Below are 24825 nucleotides of genomic sequence, written 5' to 3' on the forward strand. Positions count from 1 at the left end.
ACCACAGGGCCTTCACGGTCCCCTCAGGTTGATTCAGCCAGTCTCTGCCCCGACGTCTTCCACACTCCAGCCACGTCCACGTCCAGAGAGGTACCACCTCTTCCTGTTTCTGAGAGCATTTACTTTCAGAAACTTGAAAACTCCTTCTCTTGCCATTGGAGAAGTAATTCTTTTTATTTATTTATTTATTTATTTATTTATTTATTTATTATTGGAAAGTAATTCTTTTTAAAAAACCTCTTGTCATCTTTACAACCAGGGCAGTCTTTCTCAGGGATCCTTGGGCCCAAAGTGCCTTTGAAATGTAATCACCAAGGGAGGTGGAGGGTGTCCCGCCCTGTATTTCAGGGGAGTTGGGTTCAGACTCCAATCTGGCCTTTTTCTCCTCCTGTAATACACTTGAAGATAAAACCTCCCATTCCTTCCATATTGTTCAGGGAAACTTCTCTTTGACACCTGTCACTGCCCTATTTTGTTTACCTACAGTAGTAGTGATAAGGTCATCTCAGCAGTCCTGGGAATGAATAACTTCTATTATTCCCTTTTTCAAAATGAGGGGCATGGAGGTGGACTCACAGAGATTAAGGAAATTGCCCAACGTCACACGTATAGGAAAAGATGAAGCCAGCACTTAGGCGGTAGCAAATCAATTCCACCGACCTAACTCACTCTGTGCCGCTTGCTTTGTGATCACTGATTGTGCTGGAGAGGAGAGGCGGGAAGGGTGACTGCTCCAAGTTCTTTCTTCTGCCAGGAAGTTACCAGTGACCTCCACACTTCCTCCCATCCTACAGTCAGGTGATGACTGTGTACTCGCATAGGACACGCTTATTCCTAAGAGTGTAGTTCTTCCTCCTCCCTTGCTCAAGGTGTGTGAACATTCTGCACGGAATTGGAAGCTGTCTCCACAGCAGCAACTGGTTTACTGAGGTTAAAACTGAGGTTAGGATAAGACAGCTGTAACTTTTTTTTTTTTAAATATTTATTTATTTTGAGGGGTGTGTGCAAGTTGAGGAGGGGCAGAGAGAGAGAGAGAATCCCGAGCAGACTCTGCACTGTCAACGCAGAGGTCGACGCAGGCTCAATCCCGTGAAACGCGAGATCATGACCTGAGCCAAGATCAAGAATCGGATGCTTAACCGACTGAGCCACCCAGGCTCCCCACTATAACTTCTTTAGTATGAGAGTGAGTTATGCTATAATTGTGTGTGTGTTTGGCATATATCTTTCAATTTAAAAAGTGAGACTAGGGGCGCCTGGGTGGCTCAGTCGGTTGAGCAGCCGACTTCGGCTCAGGTCATGATCTCGCACTCCGTGAGTTCCAGCCCCGCGTCGGGCTCTGTGCTGACAGCTCGGAGCCTGGAGCCTGTTTTCGATTCTGTGTCTCCCTCTCTCTGTGACCCTCCCCCATTCATGCTCTGTCTCTCTGTGTCTCAAAAATAAATAAGCGTTAAAAAAAAAAATTTAAAAAGTGAGACTAACACAGGATTAGATGAGTGATTCTATGATATTGATTAATATCATAATTTTATTAATAAAAATTCACAGGTACTTATGTCTTGTAACAGCCATACATTTACAAGGAATGTATGTTTTACTATTGTATTGAGATATCTAAGAGGGAGGCAGAATCATCAGGCACATTTATTTATTTATTTTTTAACGTTTATTTATTTTTGAGACAGAGAGAGACAGAGCATGAACGGGGGAGGGGCAGAGAGAGAGGGAGACACAGAATCTGAAACAGGCTCCAGGCTCTGAGCGGTCAGCACAGAGCCCGACGCGGGGCTCGAACTCACATACCGCGAGATCGTGACCTGAGCTGAACTCAGACGCTTAATCGACTGAGCCACCCAGGCGCCCCTCATCAGGCACATTTATAGAAAATCATAGGTTATGAAGTGCAAGTGAATATGGAGAGATTACAGCCAGGTATCATATTAAGATGGAGTCTGAGAGTCTATGTATCGGTTACCTCTGACCTTTGAGGGGAGGCTGGGGGGTTGGTCCCGTGTTGTCAGCGGCACAATATCTGAGCGCAGTAAACACGGAATCATTTTGAGCTGATGGCCTATCATGCTACGTAAAATGCACATAGTAAATAAACAGCACCCGTGGTAAAAACGTATTTAGATGTGTGAGAGATAGGCTCTATTTTGGATCTGTGAGGCAAAATCAGGGGCTTTATTTTTTCCTTACAACACAGTCTGTGCTTCTTTGAAAGTGTTAATATGTAGAAATTTGAGTTTTCTTAAGGGTTTCAGTCTTTAAGAAATTGTCCTATAGATGATTCAAAAAGCGTTGAGAGTAACGTGCTGTTTGCCTCTTAAAGTACAAGACAAAGGGCATCGATATTTTCCAAGGTCCGTTTTCTATTCCGGCGCGATCGCCTTCGAGGAACACTGTTTACACCTGCGTGTCTTCTCAGGGCATGGGTACCAAGCGTCCGACTGTCATGGCGACATCTTCGCTCGGCCTTGGCGGGAGTAGGGACTGGGGGGAGGAGTCTTCGCCTCCACGGCCAGCTTGGAATTCAGCTCCCCTGCTGGCACTTACCCTGGAGGTCGCCTCGGTCCCGGAAGGAAACGCTGGCCCGAGTGGGGCCGAGGGGGGCCGAGGGGGGCCGAGGGGGGCCGAGGGGGCCCGAGGGGGGCCGAGGGGGGCCGAGGGGGCCCGAGTGGGGCCGAGTGGGGCCGAGTGGGGCCGAGTGGGGCCGAGGGGCGGGCATCGGGAGCCCCTCCCGCAACGCGCTGAGGCGCCGGCAGGGAGGGGGCGTCCGCCAAAGCGGGGACCCCGTGATGCTTTGACGGGGAGCACGCGAACGTCTGGCGAGACTTCGCGTCCCCGGAGCAAATCAAGATGGCGTTCCGGACGTTGACACGACGCAGGAGGGACGGCGGGGAGGCCGCGGGGCGTTCACGGTATCGTCACCGGAAAATATTCCGAAGGTAAAGTATTTAACGCCGAGAAGCCGCACGTCCTGCTGTTTTTGTGGTAGAAAGCAAAACAGAAAAGAAACGAAACGTAAATAACATATATAAAACTGCATGACGATTTCCGGTGCACAGAGACTATCCTCTTGTACGTGAACCTTCTTCAATGTATGAGGCGAATTCCTCCTCACTCTTCGCTGAGAATCCCTTAATTGGGAGGAAACGACACAAACGCATAGAGTTTGAATCTTCCCTTCGATAGAGCTTCTTCCTATGTATCCGCACAACTATGACTTTGGAAATTGCGAGGTTTGTCCCCCATTCCCTTTCTTTGCATGGATTTTGCCTGGAAATTCTTTTTTGTTCGCACAAGCTGTGCGTGCGCGCGGTCACCGCGTGTACGTGGTTGTGCTGTGTTCTCGTGCAAGTGTTTCTTTGCGAGAATTCTGCAGCCGAGGCCGCCCCGCCAGGCGGGGGACGTGCAGCTGGTATTGCTCGGCCATATTGGAGGACATGCTACGAGGTGTGGCGTCGGCGTTTCCATTGTTGTCTGGCCTGAGTTGACCGTGTCTTGCATGTTGGGCTATTTAAGACTAAGTATATGAATATTTGGGAGATTCCTCTTATGATACACACGGATAAAACAGTGCCCTCGGGAGTTGCCCTGAGGGGAATAAATACTTACGCGAGCTCATATCTGGGACAAGGAAGGACACTGGCCTTTCCGGGACATTCTGATTGAGGCCAGACAGTGAGGTATTGTCCTACCGAGAGATCCCAGCTTGTGAAGGTTGAGACAGCCACCCAAAATAGTGACCTTTCTTAATTACTTAATTCTTAGTTATTAAGTTTCAGGACCTCTAAATACGCATATGTGTTTAAAAATTACTTTGGGTATTTTCTTTCTCCTTGTACTATGCTTTCAATACATTGTACTAACAATCACAATTATTTTGAGTCGTGCTGTCTGGAATTCTCAGGCTCGAGTAGGTCTTTACTGGAGATCCAGGTTCAAACCTAGCCATTTGAGGGGTACTAGGTTATCAGCAGAGGAGAAAATACTCAGGCAACAGAATAGGCTGAAGTGCACTTGTTCTGGAATATTCCTGAGCTGGTACATTGGAGAATATTTGTTATCGGATGGAGGTGTGCTAATGCAGAGGGATAATTTTCTGCAGTCAGGTTAAATCATAATAAAGAAAAAATTGTAATGTTTGTAATCTTAGGCTGGTAGGCTGGGAATACATAATTGGTGAATGTACCTAGAGTATTATATAGGTGTGTGTCTGCCTCTAGAGATCTAAAGGACATAATTGGGAAGTCGCTAAGGGCAGGTGCGGTTTCAGGGGCCCTCCTTCCGTGTCCAGATGTCAGCAGCTGTCGGACGGCATAGGTTGTCCGGGCGACCTCACACGTGGGGGCGCCCTGCCCTCTGATGCTGTTCAAATTACCTTGCTGTTACTTTGAATTTAAGTCTGCTTTTCATTTTTAACATCAACCTCCACATTTGAGCAAGGACTTCTCTTTTATCTCCATGGCTTCCGCAGATGACACCCCAAATCTCAGTACTCTTCCCCTGTTGTGCGGTCCAGCTCCGTTTTGCCCGCTGCAGAAAGACACCGAAGGTCTTGGGGTTTCACTTTCTACTGTGCTTATGGAGTTGTCTTCAAAACCCACACATGCATGCACACACACACCCACACTCCCACGCATGCATGCACCCACATAACCACCCACGTGTGTGCATGCATAACACATGTGTGCACACACACAACCACCCACACGTGTGCACACACATAACCACCCACACATGTGTGCACACACCTTCACACCCACACACATGCGTGCACACACCCACACACACGTGCATACATGCACACCCCGGCATGCACACACAGGCACGTGTACCCCCTACGCAGGTGTGCATGCACACACACAAATTGTAAATACGTGAACAGATTTTCAGTAGTGGATTTATCTAAATGTTGAGATTATAGGTTATTTTAATTGTCTTCTTTTTCTTTATTTTTGCTATCCAAAGTTTCCAAAATGAAACTATATCATTGCCTTATACAAAGGAATTAATAGAATGCATTACAAATAAATTATTTATGGAATAAAATGGGGTCTACGTAAGTATCAAAAATGTGACATATTGCCACAGTATTATTTCTCTTTATTTGTTTACTCTGTGTTTTCTCTTCTCTAAAATGCTATGAATCCTGAGTAAATCAGAGGTGTGTATATATATATATATACATACACACACACACACACACAAACCAGGGATGCGCATATGCACACACATGCACGATACATACATATGTGAATGATTTATATTTCAAAGGAAATTATGTTCAACATTACTGAATCAAGGACTCCTCAAATACATCTTCATCACCAGAAAGAAAATAGTAATATAGATAATATTCCTTTTAATATCCCTGTAGGCAAATATAAACTTCTGTGAGGCAGGAAAGTTTCTGCTTCGAAGAAACACACAATACAGACCTACAAGGACGACTCTTCAGTTTTGAGAACAGTCTCCTCCCTTCACTTTTGTGCCACGAGCCTGTTATTAACCCAATACATATGGGCCAGGATTTCTGGTGTCTAAAAGCCATAGGGGGTTAAAAGCCCTGGGCCCTTTTGTTACCTGCATTGTGTTTCTTATGTTTGGAATTAATGGAGACACCCTGGTGTTTGTTCTCCCAAGGACATTTCTTTTTAGCCCCAAACATACTAAGAGCAGAGAATTAGAATAATGTAATGAATCATCATTTCTTATTTCCTGCATCTATTTCCTGGATGAAATATAGAAAGTATATGATGACAGTTTTTCTCTCTGATCCCAATATTTTTATCTGTAATCAACCTTGGGCCTTGTTCTGGGTCTTATTTTGGATGTTTCCAGAACACAAGCCTGGGGTGTGACTAATGTGTGAATAATCCTCTCTTGACACATGAAAAACGGATGAGGAGCAAAGAACCTATCTTTACATTTTGCTTTACTGTGTTTTTCTAAAATATCAGATATTGAAAGACTATATACATCTGATAGATAAGATGAGTACAAACAAAAAAGATGCATTGTAATTCCGTGACCTTGGGAAGTTAATAAGGACGTGTGTGCAGAGGGACGAACGGTATGTGAACGTACGTGCATTCACGTGAGATCTCGGTGTGGACAGCTGGGAGCACAGACTCCGGCTTGTTTATGGTAACTATTTGCATGTCTCAGTTTCAAATTCAAAGAGCATTCTCATATGGCTTTATATTTGTCCTCGAATTACAGTTCAGCACAGGACGAATTCTGAAACAAATCTGAAATCTATTCTTCAGACACGGTTCATTTTTCCTCTCAGGATACGTGTCCATATCATTTTGCCAGTGAATGAGAAGTACTTCATTTGACAGAGCATCATTGGCTATGGCATTTCCCCCTCAAAAGAATTTAACGGGCAGTTTTTAAATGCTACCTAAGCAACCGGTCTGTATTTTGGTCCATTTTCCCTGCTTTTGTGAACTTACACCCTTCTTTAGCCCTGTGTACCCCTCACAGCGTTCTAAAATTACCCCTCCCTTTCCGGACACCACACACATCCCCCACCCACCTAACGCTCTGGCGCCTTCCCTGTTCATCTCTAATATAATCACACACGTTTGGAAACTAACTTCCTTATCCGCCGTTTCAGTGTCCTTTTATTCCTCTGAAATGGAAAAGATTCCCCCTAAAACCTCTTCCACATTCACCTACAGCTGCAGTCTTTTTCTGTACTAAGTGAAGAACCTGGCTTAATGTCATCTCCTGATACCAATGCTCAGAATTCTAGCAGCCTGACTTAAGTCATTATATCTCCTAACTAGCCTAACACAGTAATTATGTCATTAGTGGCTGCTGAGTATATATTGATTGAAATAATACATTGTTGGCAATAAAAAATGCCCACGTATACATCTTTGTATGCATCAAAAACTACAATAACAACCTGTCAATTGTGTTATGTTCTCGTGAGGGCAAAACAACTAGGGTTAGAAGAAAGAAAAAAATGGAAGTTGCTGGCAATTAATTTTTAAAGTGCTGGGAAAAACTAATTATCGTTAACACTTGGCATAAGAGAAGATCCTCACATGTATTCCATAATAAGATGTATTGCAAAACCTTAAAATAAGTGAAAAATACTCAATTTTCTTTCAAAGTAATGAGGTCCTAATAGAGTAAATATATTCTTGGCTTTCCTAATAATAATCTTTGCCAAATATAAGTTTTCTCTGAGATAACACTGTTGAATTGTGGTATGAAATAAAGAGCTAGAAAATTAAGCATCTGTTCTATAAGAATATAAGTTGACTAGAAATGTTATAGGATGAAAAATCTAAAGCCTGGGCTCTAGGGATCGTAAACATGTGACTTATCCTTTGTAGGTGCACAGATATTGCGCATAACGTGATAGATTTGAGCCTTATTTGAGCCTCTCTAGGAAATGTACCATGGGAATGCATTAATTTACTCTAAATTTGTTGATTGGTCCAATGAAATGCAAAATATTTTGATATTCTCTTTGATATAAATTTGACTCAATGTCCAGCAAATAAACGTGAATTCAAATTGGATGAAAACTACAGAGGAAATGTGAGGTGGCAGAGTTCAACCTACGGAGTTTGGCGGGAAGGGAAGGGGACCCTTAGCTGTATCTCTGCTGACTTTCTTCAATCTCTATGAGCAGGTAGTAGAAATAGGGCTGATCGGATTTGGTAATGTTGGTTAGACCATAGTTTACATGTAAATACTGTGTTTCCATTTCTCTCCCTGTTCCTTCTTCTTTATAAATTGTTGTGACAATGAAATTACAAGACTCAACTGCAATGATTCAGTGTCTGCTTTTTGACAACAGGCCCGCGATTCCTTTTTCACAACCATCCTTCACATCCATCTACTTACCTGTTACAGTGTTTCATATACGTGCCCATTTCATCATTGTATTAGGGTTGAGAACTGGTTGTTAAATCCAGTTGGGAGCTCCGTGCAGAGGTAGCACTGAGTGTGTATAAGAGGACGTAGCATAAACATGCATTTACCCCGTGATTCTCTGCATTTGGCTGCCTTCAAAACTTGAGGGGAATTCGATCATTTGGCAAAACTACTTGAATACTATGATATATTATTGAAACATCATCTTCACTTCTTAAAATACCAATTTATTAGAATGAGAGCGCGCATAAAATTAGAAAACCGTAACTAAATCTCTGCTACCTTGCATTGTGTGTGTGTGTGTGTGTTGCATTGAGTTTAAGGTATGAGAGGGATTCTGTTGGTTGTATATCAATGGCTACATATCCATGTTGCGCAAATAAGCCAGAGTGGCAAAAAAATCAGAATATGTAAACAGGTAATAATTCATAATTTTTAGCATATATACAAATGGATGTCCTAGGATCAGTAACCAGTATATGTGCCAACTCTTTGGTATTTGCTCTGATCACGTAATATTTTGTGATTAGTTAATAATTATCACAGTTCAAATTCCAAAGAGAAAATAATAGTAGACATAAAAATAGTGAGTATGAATGATCTTTTCTTTAGTGTTTGAGAAAGACCACAATGTCTTGTGTGACCTCAGAGCAATCATGAGGAAAATAACTCAACCCAGTACTTAATAACTGTGAAATTTTGTATTAATAGGGTGTTCCTGTTGGTAGAAAGCCAGTTATGAAGGAATAGGTTTAATAATAGGCCTCTAATATGTTAACTCTACTGATGACATACATACTAAGAAGTAGGCTATGTCCAGGTGTTTAAATTGCAGTCATATTTTATTGCATGTGTAATACATGCATACGTATTTTACAGTCAGCCTTTGATTACTAAAGGGATAATAATTTATATTCCTCAGTTTCATAGTGATCAACACAAAGTCAAGTCGTTTGAAAAAAACTTACACAAGTAATCGTCTTTGAATATTCAGGAGCAATGAGTCTCAACAGAGACAGAATTCATAGTAAATCTTCATTTAAAATTTTAGTAGAAAAGCCTAATATTGTGTACTGTTCAAGTAAAGTAAGCTAATATGGCAGTGATGACTACATTTATGTACAACTTTAATTGTAAAAGTCTATATGTGTGTGGATTGGGTTAACAAGGTTGACTTACTTGTGTTATTTTACATGAACCCTTTAACACCTGTACAGACTTCGGGAATTCAGAGATTTACGCTCATCCTCAGTCAGACTAGCCACGTTCAAGCATTCAGTTGCCACACGTGGCTTGTAGTTACCATGATGGATAGTGCAGATGGGGAACCTTCCTCAGTCACTAAAAGATCTACGCAGGCAGCCCTGCTTCAGAGCACTTGTAATTTCTCTTCTTCGGTGACATTTGAAACAATCTGTCTTCATTTAACTGGGCATCTCTCGTCTGGGCTCAGCATTTCTAGTCCTTTCCACTGGTTCTTGCCTGCGGTGGATGGGAGTACTAGTCATCAGTCCGACCTCACTCTCCTGTGAGCACTACAGTGTGTGACTATCCCTCATAAGTCCTCAGGAATCCACCACAGATTTTAATACATCAGGCGGCACTCTTTCACCAGGATCATTTAAATAGTAATAAGTCAGTGTAAATAACAGTATCAATAAGCACACATTATTCAGTCTTAGAATCTTCTGCATCAACATCAACATCAAAAACACACTGTTTTGTTTCGGGTTTTGGGTTCATCTTTTTTTTAGGTGCTCAGTATATTATGTAGGCTTAAATGAATTGTTGAGTAATGAAGTTGATTAACTATATGCCCCTGGTTTAGTACAGTGCGGTTATGGTACTTTGTTTAAGGAAACTAAGGGGACCTAAGAGAAATGCAAAAGAGGCTTAGAAGCTGTGCTTGGAGAAATAGCATGGTATGAAGGCTCACAGTTGGATCACTCCCCCATCTCTGAAGTTTGGATTTAGGAATTAGGCTACAAATCTCTTAAAAACACTGTACCTTTATTTGTCGATATATTTGAAGTCAAATATTAATTATTGAGTGAACATCAATCCTTTGTAAAGTTTCTTTTTGTATGCATTAAGTCCTACACAATTTCATCATTTGTGTAGGTTAGGGTGTCCCTCATGATGGCCAAGATACTAACCATTTCCAAACACCGTAGGGATACCTCATGTTGCCATATTTTCTTACTGTGTCTAACAGTATCCATAATGTCTAATTAATAGAAAATGGATCAGTATATCATCTATGAAGTTCACTTCTGTGTATAGAAAATATTGGAGAGTAACGCTTACAACACACAGAGCGGGATGAGTACTTATGATTCATATTTGACTTTTCAACTTTTCAAGGTGTACAGGTCTTCATTGTTGGAAATAGGCAAAGGTGGTTTTCTTGTAATTGTACCTTACCATTGCAACAGTCTCAACCAATAATGCCAGTTAAATATCTGTAATGTATAATAAAATGGAGAATGGGAAATAAAAATCATAGCTAACCCAAGAGAATTCTGAGGGGCACTGGTAGGTAGCATTCTTCTAAAGAATAATGGAAATGTAATTATATGCTTGTGTACTTAAAACTAAAAAAAACCCAAAAAACAAAAAAAAATTGTGCAACTTTTCCAAATGTTGAGTACAGCCAGACTTTTAAAAACATTATTGAAGTCTTCTCAGTAGACTGTAGTAACGCAATAACTTGCACTTAGGAAATCAGAGTTAGTGCATATTAAAAACTGTTATGATGGAATGATAAATTCTTACAAATTAATTATAATGAAAAAGTTTTAAGACGTTTTTTCTTCCATTATCCTTTAATTCCCCTCAAGAAATTTGCAGAGTCCAGTGTTCCTTTTATGCCGTCTGAATTAAGGATGTGATGTTATAAGGAAAACAATTTAAGAGGACAAAACTGCTACTCCTTGACTTGTTGCTGTCAAATCCCTGATATTATTAAGGAGATTTTAGTAGATTCCTGAGGCCCCTGATGGGGATACGTAGGGAAGGAAGACCTTACAGTGATTGGCATGACGATTGATTCTGGAGAAGGGTAAGGAGAACACAGCAGACAGAGGAAGGGACGACTCCCTGGGCTCTTTGAGAATCAGGGAGCAGAGAATCCTGCCTCCTTGCAGCTCTCAGAACTGGTCTTGTACATTCCCTCCAGGGAAGGTACCGCCTGCTTCCACAGAGCGCTCGCCTTCCCAAGGTGCATCTCTGGGAAGGAGACAGAACAGCTGTCTTCCCCGATTGCCTTTGACACATCTCCCTTACTGTTTTTATTCACTTTCGGTGCACCATGAGATGAGTTATTTTATACACAGGTCAAAATCTCATTTAACATACATTTAGGGCTTCTGTTAATAAAATGAAAATTAGAAGTCTGATGTAACAAATCAGTGGAGTGATTTAGAGACAAGTCATAAAGTTTCAGATCATAATTCATGAGTATTAGCTGATCTGCCAACCGTCTCCTTTCACATAACAGCATAAACTCTGTAAATCCTAAGGGAATCCTGGGAAAGACTGTATAGATAGAAGAAGGTATTACTGCACATTTTGAAGTAAAAGCACAGCAATGTGGCCTACAAATCATCAATTACAGTATTATTAAATATTTGATTATGAATATCTATATGTAGTGTATTACCTAAAGCATCATATTATATATCTGTATATCTATAGGTATATGTATATGTGTGTATGTGTGTGTGCATATATATGTATATGTAGCCTAGATAAGTTTATCTATATGTAAATGTATAATGTATAAATATGTAACAAACACATAAATATATATTATTACATATCATTATATGTACTAAAATATAATAAATGTTATAAGTGTAACAAATATGTATATAGAGACTATATATATCTAGGGTATATAGATACACATGTAGATACATATCTTCATCCTGTAGCTCATATTCTTTTCTGACTCTGTCCTCTCAATCAAACTTGTTAACGCCTTCATTTTCATACATTTCAACATCATATGTCTGCTAAGGATTCCCCAAATACTACTACTCTTATTCCTGATTTTCTCTGTAACCTATCTTGCTCACAATTAAGGGAGATTCTTTATCTAATTTCCTACAGAAATTTATTTTTTTATTTTTCCTACGGTACTTTTGAATATGTGTAGTGTAGTCTGTTAAATACATGCATCCTAACAGACTTCAGGCTCATTAAAGAAAGAAACTGTCACATCCATTTTTTTTTTAATAGAGAGAGAGTGCACAAGCAAGGGAGGGGAAGAGAGAGAAGGAGAGAGAGAATCCCAAGCAGGCTCCAAATTCAGCACAGAACCCGATGGAGGGCTCGAACTCAGACCCTGGCACAACGGCCTGAGCCAAAATCAAGAGTGTGACACTCAACCAACTGAGCCCCCCAGGTGCATGGAGGTCTGTGTAGTCGAGCTTGTTTCAAATGGTGCACAGTGCCTATTTGGGGAATAAACAACACGTTATTTCTCTAAGGGAGTTAAAGTATAACATAGTGTCAGAATTGCTAAATGGGAAGAAGCATATTTTAACTTCTGTTTATGATTTTGCATCTAACAAAGGTGTTTGATGATGCTCAGATTCACTTAGGTAGTGTTGTCCAAAATGTTTTGGAACTTTGTTTAATTTTAAGAATTTTTTTCCTGTAGTTTTGACATAGGATTCTTTTAGTCTGTTTTGTTTTGTTTTTTTGTTTGTTTTATTTTTGAGACAGAGAGAGACAGAGCATGAACGGGGGAGGGTGAGAGAGAGAGGGAGACACAGAATCCGAAACAGGCTCCAGGCTCTGAGCTGTCAGCAGAGAGCCCAACGCGGGGCTCAAACTCATGGACCGTGAGATCATGACCTGAGCCAAAGTCAGGCGCTTGCTTAACCGACTGAGCCACCCAGGTGCCCCTCTTTTAGTCTGTTTTAGATTATCTAGGCTGAATCCATTTAAAATGTAAGATTTATTTATTGACTTTATAGAATATTCATGATAAGGTTCTGTTGTGTCATACAGTATTTCTAAATAAAATATACTGACTGAGACAAAACTTTAGATAGAATTTTTCTTAATTCATGTGATGTATCTTTGCCATACTTAAAATAATTACATTCAAGAGAGATGTGGCAAGAAGTAATTGAAAAATTTTATGAGATTTCATCAATGTGTATTGATTTAACCAGTGTTAACATGCGTGAGAAACTTATGCTTACCTTTATCATTCCAAGGGAGTTCTTGACAGAAGGTTTCTTCATAGATTAGAATAAACAACTTAGTTTGGAATAGTTAGGCTCACTGTGGTATCTGCTCTGTTCTTTGGTAGTGTACTCGAAGTTCAGTGTAGAGGTGAACATTGCTTATTTTCTTTCTCAAACTGTACTGCATGTCTTAAGTCTTTGATCCATTTTGAGGTAATTTCATTTTTCTGCATGTGGTTATCCAGTTTTCCCAACACCATATTGAAGAGACTATCATTTTTCCACTGAGTATTCTTGCCTCCTTTGTTAAATATTAGTTGACTGTGTATGTTGGGTTTATTACCGGGCTCCTATTCTGTTCTATTGGTCTGTTTATTTTTATTTTTTTCACTGTTGCTTTGTAGTGCCCTTTGAAGTCAAGAAGTGTGATGCCTCCAACTCTGTTCTTTCTCAGGTTAGCTTTGGCTATTCAGGGTCTTTTGTGGTTCCATACAAACTTGAGGGCTTTTTGTTTTCTATTTCTGTGGAAAATGTCACTGGTATTTTGGTAGGGATTGATTTCTATAGATGGCTTTGGGTAGTAAAGACATTTTACCAATATTAATTCTTCCAATCCATGAACATGGGATATTTTTTCCATTTGTTTGTACCTTTTTCAATTTCTTTTATCACAGTTCTATAGTTTCCATTGTACAGATCTTTCTCTTTCTTGGTAAAATTTATTTCTAAGTATTTTATTGGTTTTGATGCAATTGTGAATGGGATAGTTTTTTGGTTTTTGTTTGTTTTTTTGTTTTTTACTTTCAGGCATATCATTGATAGTGTATAGGAACACACCTGATTTCTGTATGTTAATTTTACAATCTGCAACTTTACTGAATTTGTTGATTGGTTCCAAGACTGTTTTGGTTAAGTCTTTAGAGTTATCTATATATAAGATCATCTCATGATCAAATAATGATAGTTTTCCTCCTTTCTTTTCAATTTGGTGCCTTTTTTTTTAATATTGGCTGATTGCGCCAGCTAGAATTTCTAGTACTATGTTGAATAAGAGTGGTAAGTAAGGTTGCACGTACATCTCCCCTAGTTATTTACTCAGGAGGAGGAGGAAATCTGTCCATAAAAAATGTTGTTAAAAAAATTTTATAGTAGCCTTATAATCCTCACAAATGGTGACCATCCCAAATATCCATCAGCAGGAAATACCAGCCAGCAGAAGTGCATGAAGCCATGGTACACAAAACAGCAGAGATGAATCTGAAAAACGTTACGTAGAGATAAAGCCACCCATATGTTACACTCTCAGTGATCACATTTATACGAAATCCAAGATTCTGCAAAACCAATGTGTGATGGTTGAACATCCAGTGGATGCCACTGTGTGAAAAGGATTAATTGGAAAGCAGCCAGGAGAGATTTTGTGATGTGATCGCCCGTGTTTTTCTGTTTCTGTTCTGGGTGTAGTGCACATGTGTTTATCACAGTTGTCAAAACTTACCTAACCTGTCAAGTTATGCTCATAAGACCTGGCATTTTATTGTCGGCAAATAATTTTTATTGAAATAAATAGGTAGATAGCTAGCTAGATTGATTAAATTAATAGAGGGATTCAATAAGAATTCCAGGTATAGACATTGTCCTTTGGCATCGTCATCAGATCTCACTAAGTTAGTGTAAAATAGAATGAGTAAGAAACAAGGAGGTTGATTGCATAATAATATTTTTAAGTTAGAACGACATAATCAGCTGCTATACATTTTTCCATGATATTTTTACATACGCACATCTAAGCCTGCAGTAAATGTTTTAGGGTGAGACACTGTGAAGGGGTAGGGGATGTAAGTAAACAGGTAAAAACAAATTAAACAGCATGAAAGGACACAATGCCTCATTTGGGCTAATGATTTTAGTGTGTCATGAAAAAAAAAAAAGAATAGAATTGACTTCAGTATCCAGATAAATATATGTATTTTTTAAATTAGTAAGGAGAAGATAAAAAATGTAATAGAAAAAGTTATCCAAGCAGAAAATTCATAAAAGGAGAATATAAATGGCCAATATAACCTTCAGAATATTTTCTTTCTGAATAATTATCAGAAATATGTAATTTCAAATAACATTGTAAAAGAGAAATAAGACACTTTTTCTTCTCATTATAGAAACAAAAAAATCATAATACTTGATATTGGAATCTGTGAAGAAACAAATATTTGTTAATGGTGTTGAGCTCTGTATTGACACAGTTTTTTTTTTTTCCGAAGGTAGTTTAGCAGTATCTGTCAGTCTTGAAATACACTTGCCTTTTCCACATTTGAGAAATGCATCGAGCTCCTTACCCTAGAGACTTCAACAAGTGGCTTACATTTCCTTCACATAAGGAAAATGTCTGAAAATAGGCCTTACCACCGATTCTCCAGGAACCTAGCTTTTTTCCAGTTTCCTTCTCAACGTCATTGACCATCCGCTGCCTGCGTCACTCCCCACCTTGCGTCCATTTCACAGAACTCCACCTGAGGCCACGCTGACCCCTGCGTGTCACTGGCTGTTGTTTAGCCAGACCTGTGTGGAAAGAGGCCAGAGAATGAAGGTCTTTGCCTTTTGTAAGTTAAAAGACTATTTTTCAGTTCTACAGAAAATGTGAGAGGAAGCACAGAGTCCTCCCACACAGTGTCTCTGGTACTAACATGTTGCGTCGGTAAAGTGCATTGTTTGTGTTGTGCAGTTCCGTGGGTTTTGACAGATTCATAATGCTGTATTTCCCCTATTTCCGTGCCACACAAAATAGGTTCCACACCTACAAATTACCTGTGCCCCACCATTTGCTCCTTCTCCCACCCTGAAACCCTGGCCGCCACAGGCCTTTTTACTCCGAGTTTTGCATGATTCCCAATAGTTACATCTTGATGTAGATCGTGACTAGCCTGGGAAGAAAGACATTTCCATTTTTACTTTAAATACTTTTGTAATGCTTAGATGTTTAAGGAATGAGGTTAACTTAATTACCTCGCTTTGTGGCATAAAGTTGTATTTTTTCCACGTGATCGTAAAAATTCCCGTAGGCATGTTGTTCAGAACACAAGCTCTCGTGAGCGTGTATTGCTTCGGCTTAAGGGCTCATTCTGTCCCCTGTCAACTTCATGAATTCCGAATATCACCCTGTATCTCTGAAGATCATAGTACTACCTACCACACAGTTTTGTTATGGGAAGTTTGTTTTTTGAGAGCTAGCGGGAGAGAGAGAGAGCTCGGCAGGGCAGAGAGAGAGGGAGGCAGAATCCCAAGCAGGCTGCACGCTGACAGCACAGAGCCCGGCGTGGGGCTCAAACTCACGAACCACGAGATCATGACCCGAGCTGAAGTCAGATGCTTAGCAGACTGAGCCACCCAGGCGCCCCTTGTTACAAGAAATTAAAGAGATACGTACGTGTGTACAGATTGCTTAGCATGGCGTCTAGAACACTTGCTTTACTCAGTCGGTTACTGTTACTTCAGCTATTACAACATGAGGAATTTAAGTTACACATAAAACGTATAGGCTCTTCTATTTGGCTTGAGGCACAGTAAAATGGACTACTGGAGATTTTGAAGATTTTATTTTTTGTAATGCCTCATCAAATCCCAGATAAAGTTTGCTTATGGAAATTTTAAAATAAGATACGGCTGTTAATTACATTTATGTATATTGTTTCATTTAGGAATTAGAAAGCCTTTGAGAATCATCATTTTATGAAATGACTTTAAATACTTGCTGAATGAAATGACATTGTCATTCTTTTTAAGAATTAATGGAGGGGCACCTGGTGGGTTGGGTATGTTCTTTTCCTTTAACTAAGCCTTAGTAGTCTAGAATAAGGTGTTAGAATTGAGAGGAAAATTGATCAGTTTCTAAACTGAAGTTTCTTTCCTTGTAAAGAATCATGTTTCATACCTCATGAAATAGTAGAAACATCAAACATTATCAAAATGTGAAATAGTTTACATGAGGTGTAGTATAGGAATAAATGTGCAAGGCAAGAAAAATAGAAACATGAGGACAAATGGAATTGAATCTAATCAAATGCATGATTCATCAAAAAAGCAGGCTTGGAATTGAATTCTTTACTGGGTCAAAGCTGCAGGTCTGTTGGGGACACCAGAGACGGAGCAGGAGCGCATGTAGGCTCGGCCCAGCTGAGGCTCCCGTGTGTGTCAGCCCCACGTGGGAACAGCAGGCTGGGCACGTTCTTCCCCCGGTGGCAGGTGAGGGTCCAGTGTCCGTCTCGTATGGCGACTCTGCCTCTTTTCAGATAGAGCACATCCCTACCGGGAACCCAGCCAAACTTTACTCTGCAGCTGAACACAGTATCCGACACAGACCATGCAAGAAATGGAATGAGACGTTCATCCCCTAATGCTTGTTAGAGAAAGTTATTGATCTTGTCTTTGAAAAATAAATTTGTTGACCTGTTTTTTTAAGCTTATTTATGTATTTTGAAAGAGACAGCACAAGCGGGGGAGGGAGGGAGGGTGCGCGTGAGAGAGACTGAGAGAGAGAGCAAGAGAGGGAATCCCAAGTAGGCTCCACTCTGCCAGTGCAGAGCCTCACCCAGGGCTTGTACTCATGAAACTCTGAGATCAAAACCTGAGCCGAAACCAAGAGTCAGACACTCAACTGACTGAGCCACCCAGCCACGCCTGACCTATTTTTTAAAAACAATCTCTTGATAGTCTACATTCCCCTAAAAGTGAGTCGTTGAAAAATAAAACCAGGGGCGCCTGGGTGGCTCAGTCGGTTAAGCACCCGACTTCAGCTCAGGTCGTGATCTCGCGGTCCGTGAGTTCGAGCCCCGTGTCGGGCCCTGTGCTGACAGCTCAGAGCCTGGAGCCTGTTTCAGATTCTGTGTCTCCCTCTCTCTGACCCTCCCCCGTTCGTGCTCTGTCTCTCTCTGTCTCAAAAAAATAAATAAACGTTAAAAAAAATTTAAAAAAATAAAAAAGAAAAATAAAACCAAACTTTCACGTAAGAAAACCTAGTGATCGATATTTGTTAACTACATGACTTGGATGGAGTTTTGGTCATCTGCTGGGGGATAAATCTACCTGTGTCATATAAACACTAACCACATCAGATGGAGAGAAATCCCATTGATTTTTTTTAAAGCCTTATTTATTTTGGGGAGAGAAAGTGCAAGTGGGGAGGGGCGGAGAGAGGGGGACAGAGGATCCAAAAGCAGGCTTTGCACTGACGGCAGCAAGTCCGATGGGGGGCTTGAACTCATGAACCATGAGATCACAACCTGAGCCGAAGTTGGATGCTCAACCAACTGAGCCTCCCAGGTGCCCCTCCATTAGTTCTTAGAAAGAATGACAATGTTGAATTTGAAGTCATTTCATAAAGCGATTATTCTCAAAGGCTTTCTTACTCTTTGTTAATTAATGAAACAGTATACTTAAATTTAATTAACAGCCACATCTTATCTTAAATTTTCCATAAACAAAACAATGGAAGCACAAGGAAAAAAATAAACAAGTCTAAAATTCTCTCTCCAAACTATTTTTACATGTAAATTACAGGATGGAAATGTGTAAGTTATGAAACGATTTATAGACAACAAGATGAGCAACAGAACGCCACATTTTGGCAACACATAATTTATAAGAAATACCTGATGATACTATTTGAGCAGAAAATAACCTTGTCATGTGAGTAGGGAGAAAACGGCAGTGCCATACTGGTCCCCAAAGTGGCACTACAGCATGGATATGAGAGTCGGTATTTAAGCATCCACGATGCATTTAAAAAGTGAAATTTATCATCTAACATTTGTGCTGCAGGAGCCTAGAGCAGAGTTGGAAGAATCCCCAAATGAGACAAAAACATTACAAGAAAGTAAACTACAAAAAAAAAAAACTTTCATGAAAAAGTCTTTTTCAAATATTAGCAAATTGTATGTAGCAGCACATAAAAAGAAGAATACACTGAGGCCACGTTGGGTTTTTCCCAGGAATGGAGATCATCTCAAAACTCAATTTAATTCACAATACCAACAGGATAGTGTTTGACAAGCCTGCAGCTAACATCCTCAGTGGTAGAAAGTAAACGCTTTTCCTCTAAGGTCAGGGACAAGAGAAGAGTGCCCACTCTCGCCACTTCTGTTCAACCTAGGACAACAGGCAATTGGCAAGGAAAACAAATAAAAGGTATTTAATCTGAAAGGAAGAAGTACAATCGTCAGGTGGCAGATGACACAATCCTGTATGTAGAAAATACTAAGGACTTCACAAACGTGTCTTACATCTGACAAATGATGTCATTTAAGTTCCACTACACAACATCAACAGACAAAAATTAGTTGTATTTCTGTACACTAACAACAAACCGTCTGAAAAGGAAATTACACAACTGACCCCATATGTAACCATATCAGAAAGAATAGAATAGGAATGAGCCTCACCAAGAGATAAGACTTGTACATTGACAACATCGATGGCAGATATTAAGCAGATATAAATGCAAGAAAAACATTGTGTGTTCATGGAGTAGAAGACTGAACACAACCTGCAGATCCAGTGCCATCCTCATCAAGATCCCAATGCCCTTTTTTAAAAATAGAAATAAAAAATAATAGTCCTCAAGTTCATATGGAACCACAAAAGATCCAGAATTGCCAACAGTCTTGAACGAGATGAACAAAGCTGGAGGTATCACACTTGATTTCAGAACATATTACAAAAGTACAGTAATTAACAGTAAGGTATTTTTTTTAATTTTTTTAAAATGTTTTATTTATTTTTGAGACAGAGAGAGACAGAGCATGAACAGGGGAGGGTCAGCGAGAGGGAGACACAGAATCTGAAACAGGCTCCAGGCTCTGAGCTGTCAGCACAGAGCCCGACGCAGAGCTCGAACTCATGGACCACGAGATCATGACCTGAGCCGAAGTCGGCCGCTTAACCGACTGAGCCACCCAGGCGCCCCTAACAGTAAGGTATTGACATAAGTACCGTCATCCAGACCCGGGGGAACTGAACAGAGAGCCCAGAAATAAACCCGCGTGTAGCCAGCCAGTCTCTGATAATGGTGCAGAGAACACCCAGTGGGAGAAGGATCGTGTCCCCAATAAGCAGTACTGGGAAAAGATGATGCTCACGCAGAAAAGGGAAAATCGGCCACACCTTACGCCATATGCAAAAATCAGCTCATGAAGTCTTACTGTAAAACTTAGACTCTCAAACTCCTAGAAGAAAGGGCGGAGCATCTTGGCCATGATTTTTCAGACGTGACACCAGAAATGCAGGCAGCAAAAGCAAAAATGGACAAGTGGGACTCCTTCACAATCTGTTATTTGCTTCAGCACTTAGGAGATTGGTACTGACGTGGCAGGTGTCCTCTGTATTGTTTTCTCCTGCATCTCATCCGTCATCTGCAATGACATGTGAGTCCCCTCATGTCACTCTTGTTTGCTGAATGCTCGACACAGGCACAGGAGTGATTTTTGAAGAGGAATCAAAAGCTGTGATATAAAAAATAGCATCAACAATGCCGAGTAAAAAAATAAAAAGGACTCAAAATGCTAAGCCATGCTTAGGAATTTGACCTATTTTGGTAAATGCTGTTCAGCTTTTTATTCAGGCAGTATCTGCCAAGGGAAATAGGATGTATATAAATGAGCATGTTTTCTAGTAAGGTCTGTTCTTCTAGTGAAAAGGTTAATGCATTTTTTTTTTTAAAAATGCACTTAAAGATTTAGTCTAAAAGTGGTTTTCTTCAAAGGACATATTTTTATCAGACTAGATAACTGCAGTTTTTTTGAAGCTGTGATTGATGCGGCTTCGCGGAAGTGAAGACACACAAGGCAGGTGAAGGAAGGAGGTGCTGCGGGGGCCAGGGTGTCGCCCAAGGGGAGCACCGCTGTGGGAGCACGTGTCTCTCGTTTCCAAATGAACTCTTCACCAAAATAATTCATGTTCCCCCTTCACTGATCAGGATGGATACCGGATCTGATAAGACACGCGGGAATGTTTCTAAAGGTGCAGCGAACACCTGCAAGCGTGGGGGGTCCGCCTGGATGTGTTCGCTGGAGGTGTGGCTTTCTGGAGTGCGCCCTTCGTGTCCGTGCGCGTGCCTCACACTGTTCCCCTTGAAGGGAGTCACGCCTCCCTCCGCTGCTCTCTCTCTTTTTCTCTCTCAGTTGTTGCTCTTCTGCTGTTTTCATGTAGATGTGATTGTATTGTAGCCAAAGAAATACGTAAAGACAAATAAATGGAGACCCGGCAGAATGAGGAACACTGAAACTCCCACGAGGTGCCTTACGTATTCACATGTCTAATTTCCCAATGAATATGTTTATTTCAGACATGGCGGCAGCAAGGACACCTCACTGGTTTGGGGAAGATTCAGCAGGAATCTCTCATAGGGTTACCCCGCCCTTACTGATGCTCAGCTGGTGTCGCTGGCCTCTGCCCCTGTAGCCATCATGCGACCTGACACACATGTGGTACCTCCACTGCTCCAGGGAGGGCCTCCTGAGATGACCTTTTGGCACTGAGAAATGCCAGGTTATGCTACAGATTTCTCCAACTGAATGAGGGGCAAGGTGGGGAAAAGTTCTGTATAATTACTAGAAAATCAGCTACTTGTTGCACATGGCTTGTAGTTCCTGAGTACTTGATACAGACAACACATTTTCGTGCGATGCCCTTTCTTCACAAACATGCATGTGCACACACGAACACACGTGTGCACACATACATGTGCACACACAGGTAAACATGCACGTGGGTACACATGCACACACAATCACACACACGTACGCATGCACGCACATGCAGTCACAACACACATGTGCACACATACGTGCACACACATGCACGTGTACAACGCATACGCAGTCACACATGTGCATACGTATGTGCGCACTTGTGTATACACATGCACACACATGCATCCACACAGTGCACTCACTCATACAGACACACAGGCATACATGTGTATAAACACACGCACACAACGGACACACTCACATGTGCACACGTACATGCACACATGTGTATGCACGCACACGTGTGCACACATGTATAGATACACAGACACACACATGTATACACACATGCACACATATAAGGAGCGGGAAGCCAGATGCTGCCTTATTAAGACCAGGAACCAAGTCGCTCTCTCTAACCAGGTTCTGGGATAATGGGACTTCCCTGCATGAAAACAAAATTTAGTTAAAATCAAATGAATGCTTTATTTTTAAGACATTTGAAAAATAAGTCATGGGATAAATCTTACACAAGCAAAACATCACAATTTCTCTCTTTGAAATGAATATTTAAAGGGAACCCAGCTACATTCATCAGAAATGCTGCGAATAGCAGACTCTTAAATATTTAGGGATGTACAGCCCTTTTCAGAATGGTTTATTTTTGTGTCCTCTCCTTAGGAAAAATGCACACATTATGCACAGAATTCCATATAATGAGTTTGTGGCAAATTCATGGCTTAATCGTCCTCAGACATCAGGTTAAGACTCCTAACATCAGAGGTTATGTATTCGAAATGATCACTTATGCTTTTAAAAACATGAACTGTCTCATATGGTTTTTCTTTCAGACACCGTGTACCAAATATATATCTGAATATCAACTTCATAATTGCTTTTCTACAATGAAAATGATAGTCTGAATGTTTCTTTTTTTTTAAGGCTTATGTTACAAATTTACATAATATAGGTTAGTGCTTTTGTCCTTATGGTCAGAAGAACAAGTTTTCTAATTTGCAGTAAAGGTAACACAAGGAAAAGCAACAAGTCATGACAAGGATATACTAAACTAGTATTTTTTTTTCTTTGAGGGAAAGAGAGAGAGAGTGTGCACATGTGCAGGGGAGGGATAGAGAGAGAGGACAGAGAGAAGCCCGAGAGCGGAGCCTGCTTGGGCTTCTCTCTCTCCTCTCTCTCTGCCCCTCCCTTGCTTGTGCTTGCTCTCTGTCTCTCTCTCAAAATAAATAAATAAACATTTAAGAAAAAGAATCATCCAGTGAGGTTCTGATCCCAGACATTGGAATAGGAGGCCCCTGGGCTCACCTGCCCCCATGGACACGCCAACTCTACAGCTAGACATGGAGCAATTCCCTAGGAAAGATCTAGAAAAGGATTCGTACACATGGGCCAATGAGGCAATACCCGTGTCACAGCAGGTGGAAAAGGCCGAAGCACACTTTCTCGTGAACCCCACGGTCGGTCGGCCTTGGGAAAGGCAGTTCCTGGGAGGGAGCTCACGTGTCCCAACTTCTTCCCGAGGAGCGGAGGGTTGGACCCCATCCCTAGTGCCCAGCTATAAGATTTCCACCTGAACAGCAGCCACTAAAGCACAGGGCTCTGAAAGTTAGTGGGATTTGCATGATGGAGACCCACTAGACCCCAGCAAGCAAATACAGGATCTGCGGTGGCTGTGTCCTCAGGGCTCAGAGCTGGGCTTGCTGAGCGGAAAGTCCACCTCTCTGTCTTTCCCTCCAAGAGGCGGGTGTGCCTACTTTAAAAATGGCTGCCTAAGGGTCAGTCTTCTGAGTGAGTAGAAATCCAGGGGCTGGAGGCCAGGGAGACAGCCAGTGCCTTCTCCCTGCCCTGCTGGCCCACTCCCGGCCACCAGCGTCCCCTGGGATGGAACGTGGCTGGTGTCCCGGATTTCGTTGGCTGCCACCCAGAAGGATGCCCAGGGTTGCCTGGCTCTGCTGGCCAGCAGGGCTCCGTTCATGGGTCCCACCGGACCGTGCAAACAAAGATACATTTCTTAATGGATGATTCTCCTAAAATACTACCATTTTAGGGTTATCTTCCTAGAAATCCACGTGGACAATTGTATTATTCCTGCTCTATTAACTGTGGGTCAGTGTTACCTTAGTGAAACCTCACATCAGTGTAGCAAAGTAGCATATTTTATTCCCATTGCTTAGCTGTGCAATGCCCCATTTAATAACCTGCGTGTGACTGAATGTTAGGGGAGCGTTTGTGAAGCTCATAAACTTATTAGTAAGTATAACACTCATATATATTTTAAAGTGATCAATTCTTTGTTTACCTCTACCTTCTAATTAATGAAGTAATGCCCTTCTTGATCTTCCAACGCCAGTTTCTTCCTTCCTTTGAGAACGATTTTGAGCAATACAATGTTAATCATAAATTTGTAATTAATAGGACAATTATGATTTAACAGGATTAATAAAATTATAAAATAATTATTATATCCAGAATGGAAATGAACAAAAGGTAATGACATTGGTGAGCACAATTAATATGACAACTTATTCATAGACTAATTACCATTATGATTATATTCATTATATTAAGCTTAACTATATACCTACTTAATTAGTATATATGCACCCATGAAAGTTATGTGCATCTGTGAAAGTGAAACATTCCTGTAAAGATTATTGGATACAAATTAATGAAAAAAAAAAGGCCATACAAGTTAAACTGTTTCGTAAAATTTATCAGAGACCATTAAATGAAGGAGCTTTGTGGTCACCTTAGTACTTCAACATGACCAGGTAACAACTGAAAATTCTCCCAGGACTTCCTAAGGATGAGCACACACTCTTCTGTCAGAAGGATCACAGAGCCACGGAATTCACTCTCATCCTAACTTGGAATTCTAGCAGAATCTGAGATCTGCGGTCTAAGACTGCATTAAGACACTGGGTACTTTGTGGGGCACCTGGGTGGCTCAGTCGGTTAAG

The 24825-nt window shown here is 41.0% G+C and overlaps 1 long non-coding RNA gene across 1 annotated transcript in view; it reads left to right on the forward strand.

Annotated features, from left to right (window-relative positions):
- The first annotated feature begins 2694 nt into the window (after positions 1-2694).
- Positions 2695-24825, forward strand: part of LOC125932563 (uncharacterized) — a 179747-nt gene continuing 157616 nt past the window's right edge. Inside the window, exon 1 of the long non-coding RNA XR_007460669.1 lies at positions 2695-2948. This is a non-coding gene — a long non-coding RNA (uncharacterized LOC125932563). The remainder of the gene's footprint in view (positions 2949-24825) is intronic.

The sequence above is a fragment of the Panthera uncia genome, chromosome D2 (genome assembly GCF_023721935.1).
Source record: "Panthera uncia isolate 11264 chromosome D2, Puncia_PCG_1.0, whole genome shotgun sequence".
Classification (NCBI taxonomy): domain Eukaryota; kingdom Metazoa; phylum Chordata; class Mammalia; order Carnivora; family Felidae; genus Panthera; species Panthera uncia.